This window comes from Microtus pennsylvanicus, chromosome 11 (assembly GCF_037038515.1).
Source record: "Microtus pennsylvanicus isolate mMicPen1 chromosome 11, mMicPen1.hap1, whole genome shotgun sequence".
Lineage (NCBI taxonomy): Eukaryota > Metazoa > Chordata > Mammalia > Rodentia > Cricetidae > Microtus > Microtus pennsylvanicus.
The window spans coordinates 103,379,292-103,390,736 of NC_134589.1; the positions used below are offsets into that span (position 1 = coordinate 103,379,292).

The following is an 11,445-nucleotide window of genomic DNA, read 5'->3' on the forward strand; positions in this document are numbered from 1 at the left end:
TCATAATCTAGCCTGTGGGGGGGAGGGAAAAACAGATCCTGGGGGTTCAGGGACCAGCCAGTCTAGCCTACTTGGCAAGTTCCAGGCTGGTGAGGGCCTCTGTTTCCAAAAGCCAGGTGGATGGTACCTGAGGGATAACAGTCAATCATTGTGGCTTCTACATGCATGTGCGCGCGCACGCACACACGCACTCACTCACACACACACACACACACACACACACACACCATGAACTTCTCTCTCTTTCACTTTCTCTCTCTCTCTCTTCCTCCCTCCCTTCTTCCCTCCCTCCCTTCTTTCCTGTTTCCCCTCAACACACACACACAACTGAGGTCACTCCTATTCAGGGCCTTTAGGCCCGCGGAGTCCTGCTGTGCTTTGCATCTCACAACTTAAGTAGAAAAATGCTTAAAATAGATGCTGAGACACAGGCCTAGCTGGTCCTGGCAGACATCTGCAGTCCCTTTCCAGCACCATTTAGAGACGGCTGTTGATTCCCAGTGTGCTGTCTATTCACTTCTTTGCTGGAAACTCATATGATTATCCAGAAAGAGAGTGTACAAGCCAAGAATATAATCCCAAAGATTCCAAAACTCACAGCTTTTTTTTAGGGTCAATATTATAAAACTGGGAAAGTTCACATTTGACTTCATTTAAAAGGCCACAATTAAAATGAATTAAAAACATCACATACGACCTGGGCAGTTGTGGCACACACCTTTAATCCCAGCACTCAGAAGGCAGAAGCAGGATGATCTCTGAGTTTGAGGCCAGCCTGGTCTACAAAGAGAGTTCCAGGATAGCCAAAGCTGTTACACAGAGAAACTCTGTCTCAAAATAAAAAACAAAACAAAGCAACAACAAAATCACATCACATACAATGACTGTCCAGTCATCTGCATAAAACAAAGATGAAACATCAAGATTTGTGCTCACAACTGGATGTAGTGGGGCACACCTTCAATCTCAGCACGTGGGAGGCAGAAGCAGGAGGATCTCTGCTAGTTCAAAGGCAGCCTGATCTACAGAGAGTTCTAGGAATGTCAGGACTACATAGAGAGACCTTGTCTAAAAACAAGAACAAAAAACCCAAAACCAAAATAAAAAGATTAGTGCTCAGAGTTGGGTCTCATTTCCAGAATATCTCATTATGTATATGTAAATATCCAAAATAAAAATCTGGAACATTCTGGTTCTAGGCATTTCTGATAAGCAACAGCCAACCACACATGGATTTATACATGGTGGAATGGAGCCAGCATATTTTAGTAAGAGTATAACAAATAATATATATAACAAATAATAAATAATAACAAATAACATATAACAGAATACTATGCAACAGATAAGAAGCAGACAATGATATAAGGATACAGTGAAGATTTGTGATAAGGTGAAAAATGTTTTGTAGAATTCCAGGATTTGAACAAAAAGGGAAATGTGACAGAATAATTTTAGAATGACATGTAAGACTGTTTCTTAGGGGTGCATGTAGAGATAGGCAGAAGGGAGAATGGTATCTGGAGTCAGAGGAATGGCTAGGACGCCCTTTGGTGTCTCAGACACTCCGAGGCTCTCTATCATTGACTGCATGCTGCTCCAGGGATGGCAGAAAGGTACAGCTATCCTTTGCTCCGTTTCAGAACTTCTTTGGATACTACAATTCACAGATGCTGAAGTCTCCGCCATAGAAAGCTGTAGTGTTTGCATAGTACCTTGAGCAACCTCCCAGGTAGATATCCAGAGAGATAAAATAGTCCTTATGCTGCATGACTTAGGGATAGTGACAGGAAAGAAGGCCTGTGTTTAGTACGGATGCTGTTAAAAACAAACATCCAGGGGGCTGGAGAGATGGCTCAGAGGTTAAGAGCACTGACTGCTCTTCCAGAGGTCCTGAGTTCAATTCCCAGCAACCACATGGTGGCTCACAACCATCTGTAATGAGGTCTGGTGCCCTCTTCTGGCTTGCAAGCATACACACAGACAGAATATTGTATACATAATAAACACATATTTAAAAAAAACAAAAACAAAAAAACAAACATCCAGCTCACAGTGCCCTGGATTCATCTGTAGGGACTCACAGCACAGAGGGCAAGTCCAAATGGGTGTGAGTGGACAGGACAGGCCCTTACCCTCTGTCAGCCCTTCTGAAGCTCCAGTAAGCCACAGCGGGGTGACTTGCCCCTACTAGAATACTGGGCAGTTTCCTCTGTGGTTTGACAGAGACAGAAATGCCTTCAAATTCTTGCTTGCTCACAGGCAGTGGTGGCACACGCCCTTAATCCCAGCACTTGGGAGGCAGAGGCAGGCGGGTCTTTGTGAGTTTGAGGCCAGCCTGGTCTACAGAGCGAGTTCCCAGACTGAGAAACCCTGTCTCAAAAAACTAAAAACGAAAACAACAACAAAAATCTTGCCTGCCTTTCTTTAACTCTGTGCTCCCTGGTCCTTGAGGCCTTGTAGGTCAATGTGACTAAATGTCACGGTGACAGAAGAGAATCAGGAAGCAAAGCGGCCACTGTGAGTGCTGGGTATGGGAAATCCAAGGAGACTCTAAAGGTGTAGAGCGATCACAGATGAGCTAGTGGAAGTGGTCAGCAGTGTGCTGGTGACCGCACAGGTTCCCAGTCACTGCTCAGAGATCAACGAGGAACCAAAGGGAAATTATAGGTGAGTTTTTGCTGTAGGGGCAGACCACACAGGACTTTCTGGTTTATTGATACCAGTTGTGTCACACAGAGCACACTCCTAAATAGCTCCAGTCATATTGTTATAAATGACCATCTGCTTAAATTTGCAAGAGTCAGCCTTGAGTTAAATGCTTCAAATGAGGCATCTATCAATGCTCCCAAAAGGGCAACCCTTAGGGTCTGGAGTCACAAGAATCTTGGTATGTAGGCTCCCATCTTTTATAGATAGAGCAAGGTTTTCAAAGCCCACATTTATAAAATGAAATGAAGACTATTAGTATTTGTTCCAACGGACTATTGTGAAGACTTAAAGTTTGTTTTTTTCTTTCTCTTTTGTTGCAACCCTGGAGACTGAACCCAGGTCCTCGCGTATGCTAGCAAAGTGATCTTCTACTTCTGTGAGGACCAGGCAAGTGCTGTAAAGGTTTAATATACTGTAACACACTCTGGCTGTTCTCACCAGTCCCACTCTGCAGATGGGAAAACAATCAGGAAGACTATGAGCAACAAAATTTTTTTAGATAAGATCTCCAAGTAGCCCAGGCTGGCTTTGAGCTCCTGTGCTGTGTAGGAGAGGTTGACCTTGAACTTCTGATCCTCCTGACTTACCTCCCAGAGGCTGGGATCACAATTTAGGCTGGATCTTATTCTTTTCTCCTTTTTCTGAGACAGTGTTTCCCAGTGTAGTCCAGGATGGCCTGAACTTCCTATGTAGCCCAAGCTAGCCTCAAACTCTCTTTAATTCTCTTGCCTCAGCCTCCCAAGTGCTAGTATTAGAGACATGAACCACCATACCAAGCACAATAATGTGCTCGGTACCTTCTGACTTTGATTATTTGACACGGGACATAGTTTTCTAAAAGTATAATCTATATCTTGTTTCAAAATTACTTTGTGATTCATTAATTTTCTGCTTAGATGCATGGAAGAAAGGAGATAATTTCCACCAGAAAATTAAGCTTCCACATAAGAAGGGATAGGGAAAAAAACCCTCAGTGCCTTCCAAGTGTCCCCCATTCCCTGCAGGGGAAAGGCAGAGAAGTCCCCAGAGCCCAAGTTAGCCAGGCTGCAATGCAAGGCTGAGCAACGGCCAGGGGGGCTGACGATGGCCTCATGGAAAACACTACCATACATGGGCATGTCTGCCTCCAGCCCAGCCTCCACAGAAAAGCAATGATAAATCCATAGTGACTACCTTGTACGGAAGAGCGGCTCTATTTCAGATATGATAATAAAATCCATGATGTTTATGAAGCAAACCCACAGGTTTCTCCAGGGTGGCTCAACACAGGCGTATGTTCTGGGATCTTGGAATGGAAGCACCCCCAGCCTTAGGGACTCCCACCACAACCTTATCCCACTCGGGAGCAGTCTTTAAATTTGTAAAAGGTCATTTTAAGCCTTATTCGAAGAGTGCTAAGTGTTTCTTTTGCTTAAAGTAATGGATCCACCAGAAACATGAAATCAACAAATTTTGGTTTCAGTAAAGAGAAGAGATGCCAGGGTCACGGTATGAACTTGGCATCAGACAAACTGGGAAATGGGCTCACAAGTACTGCCTGGTTGTGTGACCCTGAGGAAATTGTTTAACCTCACTGCGTTTCAGCTGTGGTATATACTAAACAGGCTCACGGTGTCTTTGTGATGAGGTACATGCAATGATTAAAAGAACTCAGTTCCATTTAAATGCTGTTAAAAGTACCTGACTTGTAAGTGTGCTATCAGCAATAGCATAGAATGGAACGTGTTCCCTGCCACCTGCACGGACTTTCAGACCTGCATGGTCAAGCTCTTTTTCTTTAAGCCAAGTCGAAAATAGCCTCTTGAAGTAAACAAGAGAAGAACCTTCACCAAAGGAAACAGAGCAAGGCAGAGCCAGAGCGGCCGGCCGTTTGCTAAACACAGCCCAACTTCCCTCCTTTCCCAACAAGCACAGCAGCAGCTCTCAGTTCTTAGTGGCAGAACCAAAGCAGCCTAGCTCTGGCTTTCTAAACCTTCTCTTGTTATCTGACAGGTATAGCTTTGAAGGGTGCTTTCCTCACATGGCAAGATCCTCCAATTCTGAACCTGAACAGCTGAAATTTCTCCTGCTAATTCCTCCACCTTCCCATTGAGAAGCCACAAACTCCAATGCCTGCTCACTTGGCGCACCTGTGGGTGGCGGCTGTGAATGGAGCCTCAGCATGCACCTGGGCATCTGGAGCCCTAACATTAACGTGGAAGAGCTCCTTTATTAATTCTCAGGGTCTGGGTTCTGGAAGGGATCAGAGCTGAAATAAATGAACCTTAACTTACAACAAGCTGCCTTGTCTAGCCACGGACTACCATCAACCACCCACCTAAGTGGATGGAAAACACTTTGCATACAGCCTGTATCCAAGGTCAACACTCTCACCAATATTTCTGGGTTACTTTGTACAATGGTCAGTGAGTTATCCATCTCATGACCTTCTAGTCAGAATAACCTGGGGGGTCTGCTCCCTGCCCCCAATATGGGATTTGAACCCAGGAACCACAGAGCTCTATCACCACTGGTGCTAAAGTAGGCTATTTTTTAGATTCTAGCATACCTGGAATTGGGCCTAGCCACCAGACCTTTCATTGGTACCCCCATTTGCCCATGTGGTACGGCTCATCAGCAGCCTTGGGGATGCTGATTTCCGAGAGAAATCATGGAAGGTCTAGGATGACCCGGTGCCTTGTTTCTTCCCACTTCCCATTCCCACTCCCAGGAGGATGTTCTAGAGGCCACTCAAGACCACCACCCAGACCAGCCCTACTTACAGATCTGTCACTGGGGGCTACCGGTAGGACAGGATGGAGAGCTCGGATCTGGCGCTGGTCCCAGGCTGGGTCGGTCCAAATCTCCCTGTGTGCCTCTGACGCCTGGCTTTATAGAGCCGGCTCTCCCCGAGGGTGAAAAGGGGAGGCGGCCGCCGGGAGGGGTGGGAGAGTCCTCTGCCCTTCGCGGCGCCCCCTGCAGGTGAGGAACAGAGCCGCCGGGAACCACCTGGCAGGGGTGCAGCGGCGCTGCCAGAGCACTGGCCTGCAGCCTCAACCCTCGCTCCCTGCAGTCACCCAGATCCTGGGTCCCCAGAGAAAAGGGATCGGGTACGCAGCGTCTTTAGGGAAATTTGAGAATTTCTCCACTAGGTCCATTCCAGCTGTACTTTAACCTTTTCCTGATCATACTGGGAACCTGACACTTCCCTCTCTCCCTCATCCCCACTTCTTTCGCCCGCCACTGGGCCGGCAGGGAAAGGGGACTTTTTGAACTCCTCGAAGTGCAAGGCACACCCTCTTGTGACTGCTAGGAATGTGTGGGAAGGGGAAACTTTTGCTTTTCATAACTTATTCTCTGCAGCTCCATTCACCAAAATTAAATATAACCCCGGGGTACTTGGAACCGACAACGTCCTTGTGTCCACAGACGAAAAGTGGGGTGCTGCTGGGGAAGGGTGAATAATGGCATTTGGAAGAGTTGTGTTACGATCCCAAGAGAATGTGGGGGACTTTCTGGATCCTGAAAGTTCCCAGCTGTCCCCCCTTCACCAAGGGGTCTTTGTCCACTTAGAGGTCACAATTTTTCTCCCTTGGTCCTGTGTGGATCTAGGCCCCTGTCTCTTTTGTCGGACCAGGCACTCTCTTCTTTCCAATCTCTCTAGCTTTGACTAGTTTTTCTTCTGTCTCTTGTATGTTCCTAAACACTCTCTCTCTCTCTCTCTCTCTCTCTCTCTCTCTCTCTCTCTCTCTCTCTCCTGCCACATGCACACACACTCAGGCCATAAAAGGAAGTCGAGGCAGGACTGGCCCCACTCCAAACTGCGGACGCCTAGCTCCCTGCATGCGGACCCTCTAGGTCCCAGGCCAGTCCTCCCTCCGGGGCCGGGCTGAGCGGACAACCCAAAAAGGGAAGGCGCGATTCTCGTGGAGGAATTCCCAGCGCGGCATACCAGCGGGGCTCTGGCTCCCCCTGACTAAATATGGTCCAGTGAAGATGCCTGCTGAGCCCGCGGGGCGCTGGGGAACCCCAGTTCTCAGACAATGAGCTTCAGGCCCGCGTGCAGTAGGTGCTTCGAACTGAAGGATGGCCCTTGCCAAACCTGCCCCAGTCCCGCGGTGCTCAGTGGCCCCATTTTGCAGGCCAGAAGACTGAGTCCCCTGAGGGTCCACAGCACGCTCAGGACCTTTTAATATCAATGTCCACTCTGGGGAACAATCAGGAAACTGGCCACAAGGCCAAGAGAGGCCTCTGGGCAGCGTTGTTTTCATGGACGTCTGCTGAGCCTCTTAATAGCAGCAGGACCAAGGGCAAGTAACTGAACCTTTTCTGCCTCAGTGTCCCTGTCTGTAAAAAAGGAAGAATGCCAGTTCCTTCCTATTTTTCATAAGCAATCCTTGAAACAGTGTGAAATTAGCACATTGCAACTTTGTGGGCTTAGGAAGCCCAGCAAAATAGCAGTGAGCTGGCTGTGGGATACAGAAGGCCAGGCAGCCTCCCATTGGCTTTGCACAGTGATCTGTGTCTCAGTCCCTCTAGACCCCTTCTGCATACCTTCAACACCAGTCCATCTGCTTCTCGTCCTTGAAAACATCTGGATCCTGGTCTTCCCTATCCCCACCGCTATCCCCCTGCCCCGTAGGGCAACATAGAACAGAGCCAAGGACAGCTGCTTGGCTGGCCCTCTGTGGAGGTGGGGGAGGAGCCCTCGGGATGATGGACGAGGCTGCTTCCCCAAAGCCTCTTTACAGCTGCTGTAAAAGGAATGGAAACCGTCCCTGCGCTGAGCTCAGGAGGAATGGAAGGGAAAGCCCAGGGTCCACCTGCACCTACCCACTCTGGAACCAGTCCAGAGCTGGCTGTTCTGCTGTAGGCCCCAACAGTAACTTCCAAGGGGCACAGCTGATTTTTAAAGGACTGTGCCAATTTTGAAATGAAAATGATTTCATTATTAAGGAGAGACTGGGCCAATAAAAAAAATGGCTGTGTGGGTAAAGTATTTGCTGCCTAAGCCTGACCACTTGAGTTCCACCCTGAGGACCTACATGGTGGGAGGAGAGAACTGACTGGGACACAATATTCTGCCTTCCATGTGTAGCAGTGGCACAACCCCACCCCTGATAAGTTAGTACATGTAATAAAAGGGGTTTTAAAACTGCAGGCTGTGTTGTGTATGTGGTATGTGTGCACAACTCAATCACAGATATCAGTTCTCAGGAGCCATCCACCACCGGGTCTATGTAGATCTGGTTGATCTGGCAGCAAACTCACAGAAATCAGCCTGCCTTCCAAGTGCTGGGATTCAGCGTGTGTACCGCCACCTCTGACATTGCTTTTGCTGTGGTCTTCACAGGCTTGGCTGCTCAGCTGCAGCTTGCTGTGTCAGGCACTCAGGGCACCCTTGTCTCTTTCCATCAGTGCTAGAGATGGAATTCAGGCCCTCATTCTTGTCTCACCACCTCTGCCAAAGGAGGTGGAAATTTCACTGTCTTCTTCACACCTAGTGACCAGAATGATGGCATGAAGTAGGCTCCCCAGCATCTGCTGCTGAGGATATAGGTTTGAGAAAGGCAAGTCATCTGGCCAATGTAGCAAGGTTAATGGAAGAGCTGGGATTCCCGTCTGGGCTGGCTGAGTCCATTCATAGCAAGAAGTGATGGTGGCGGTGCCTGTCTGTGTAAGCACATGTTCTTGTGTGTGGAGGCTGACAGTCAACACTGAGTGTTCTCACGAGTCACATCTTCATTTTAGTTTCTGAGCCACCATCCCTCATTGAGCCTGGAGTGTGTTGATTCTGCTACACTGCTAGGCCAGAGAGCCAGCCCACAGATTCCCCTTTCTCTGCCTCCTGAGTGCTGGGATTAAGGGTGTGCACTGCCATATTCAGCTTTTTATACGGGTGCTGGAGATCAGGTCCTCATGCTTGAGTGGCAAGTACTTTATTGACTGAGCCATTTCCCCAGCTCCATTTATGTCTTTCCCGCAGGGGTGGAGTTTAAATCCCAAGTCTTGCCCACACTAGGCAAGTACTCTGCCACTGAGGCCCAGAAGCCTGATCTCAGCTCTGCTAAGTGCTAACCAAGAGCCTCTGGGGTGACCCACGTCCTTACATTCCATTGTCTCAGGAAAGGCAAACACCAGGCTCTCTCCTTCTCTATCCTGCTGGGTTGTTAAGGACAGTGCTGGCCTTGTATAAACCATCCATGCCCTCCTGGCAGGCTTGAGCAGTACCCAAAGACAGTATGTTCATTTAACAGTCACTCAATAAATATCTGTCCACTGTGAGAAGTTCAGATATCTGAAGTTTTTGGAAGGACCCTGTTCTAGGAGTAACTGTAGAGGCTTATGTTTTGTTTCTTGTGGTTGAAAAGGTCACTTATTTTAAGAAGAGGAGAAAAGTCACTTTACAAAATGCTCCTTTGACTGGGTGATATCAAATAAATTGTAAGTTTCTCTGTGAAGGGCAGTTTAATGGGAGTTTCCATAAACTCACAAGACAAGATGACAGAGGGGAAGTTTCTCTTTGGAGTCGTTTTTTATAGACAGGGTCTCACTGGCTGGTCTGGAACTCACTATGTAGGCCATGCTGGCCTCAAACTCATACAGACCCACCTGCCTCTGCCTCGTGAGTATTGGGATTAGTTTTAAATGGCTACTGGCTTTAGGAACTATATGCAAGCATGGCGGACTCCTGCATGTGCTTTAAGACTTAATTGTTGAGAAGTACAGCAGCAGGGCTGAGGAGATGAAGGCTCACCGCACAAGTATGAGGACCAGAGTCTGAGTCCTCAGCATTCACAGCCACAAACACCCATAACATCTGTGCTGTGGGAGATGGAGACAGGAGACTCACTGGGGCTTGCTGGCTACCAGCCTAGCTCCAGCAAGTTCACTGCGAGCCTATCTCAAGGGAATAAAGCAGTGACAGGACACCTGATATCTCCTCTGGCCTCAAATGCACAAGTGAACAGGCATGCATGCACATGTGTGCACAGACACGTACACAGAAACAGATCAATGTGACGTAAGACGTACCTCCTCATGAAGAACCATCTTTACTCACAAGCACAGAACAGTGGGAACTGTCACACGCACAAGCCCTGGTCCTCCTCAAGACGACCCACTGAGTCTCTAGACAGAAGACTGCAGCTACTGTGCCGCTCCCTCTTACTCGTGTCCAGTTCTGATTTCTGTGAGTTTGCTGCCGAGATCATTCCTGTAACTGTAGATGTCACTATTGGGAAGAGTTCATAATTCTCAGGAGTTTTAGTATTTTTATAAAACTAATCTGTATGGTGATTTGAATAAGAATGCCCCCATAGGCTTGGTTCCCAGATGGTAGAACTAGGAAGCTTTAGGAGCGGTGGCCTTGTTGAAGGACGTGTCACTGGGGTAGGCTTTGAGGTTTCTGCAGCTCAGGCCATTTCCAATCAGCACTCTTTGCCTCATGCTTGTGATTGCAGTTACTGCTCCAGCAGCACGCCTGCCTGCATGGTACCGTGCTCCCCAACATGACAGTTATGGATTCTAGCTAGCCCTGTACAACTGTAAGGCCCCAATACGTTATTATGTTATGTTAGTAATATCTTAGTAATGATATTTTGTCACAGCAATAAAAAAGTAACTAAGACACTCATCAGCAAATTCTTCTTGGGAATTTACCCAAAGGAGACGAACTTACCTCCACACAGTCCTTCCTATACATGGCATTTCCAGCGCACTTTGTTATTGTGCTTTTGAGACAGAGTCTCACCAAGTAGCCCACACCTTTAAAACTGATCACGTGTCAGGTTCAGCAGCTTTATTAACTCGAGTACCAGGAAGCAGAGGGCACTCTCTAATAGGTAGACAAATAACTAAGAGGCAGGATTCTGCATTATAAAGAGCCAACAAGACAGAAAGATGTGGGAGAAACTTCACAGCGCATTGCCAATCCTACAAGGTGCAAATGAGTAGAGCCATGTGGTGCCCAGGGAGAGGATGGGGCAGGTGTCAGGGCACAGCAGCTGCTCTCCTGTACTGTTACGGCAAACTCACATCACCATGCTTTGTTGGGTGCCAGAGCAGGCTCTTCCTCTCTAACAATTGCAGCTCCAATGCAGACTCAGACAGTGGGGGTTTCATTTCATTTAGCCAGGCACTTAAAAGTTGTACATAACTTTTTTTTTTTTTTTTTTTTTTTTTTTTTTTTTTTTTTTTTGTGAGACAAGGTTTCACTACTAGCCCTGACTGGCCTGGATGTTGCTATGCAGAGCAGGCTTGGCTCAAACTCAGGTATCTGCCTGTCTCTAACCTCCAGAGTGCTAGGACAAAAGTATATGCCACCACACCCAGAATTTCACTTTTTGAGACAGGGTCCCTCATTGAACCCAGAGCTCACCTAATTGGCCAATGAGACTCATGTTTGTCTCCACCTCTACATCTTCGTGATACCAGGAACCTGCAGCCGTGTCCAGTTCTTTATGTAGATGCTGGGTATCTGGAAACTGAACTCCTGGTCTTCATGCTTGCATAGGAAGCACTTTCCCTGACTGAGCCATCTCCAGGAAGTTTGGTCTCACTTTATTCGAAGCATTTCATGCACAGGATGGTTGTTACAAACATCAAAGGACAAATGTCTGGGAAGCATCTTCCAGATGCCTTGGAAGGCACATTCTTGACTGTCACAACTCCAGACACTTGGCTTTTTCCTAAACGAACTATGGACTTTACATAATCAGCCAGACATGCAAGTCATATACAAACGTGTTCTTG

General features: G+C 47.5%; 1 protein-coding gene across 4 annotated transcripts in view; it reads right to left on the reverse strand.

Annotated features, from left to right (window-relative positions):
* The window catches only part of Myh11 (myosin heavy chain 11), a 99,806-nt gene extending 94,220 nt beyond the window's left edge, over positions 1–5,586 (reverse strand). For 3 of the 4 annotated variants that reach the window (XM_075942111.1, XM_075942110.1, XM_075942112.1), the window contains exon 1: positions 5,475–5,568. The gene's annotated coding sequence lies outside the window, so the exon portion shown is untranslated. Of the gene's footprint in view, positions 1–5,474 lie in introns of all 4 variants that reach the window. The other variant, XM_075942108.1, reaches the window with a different exon arrangement.
* Positions 5,587–11,445: the final 5,859 nt, after the last annotated feature.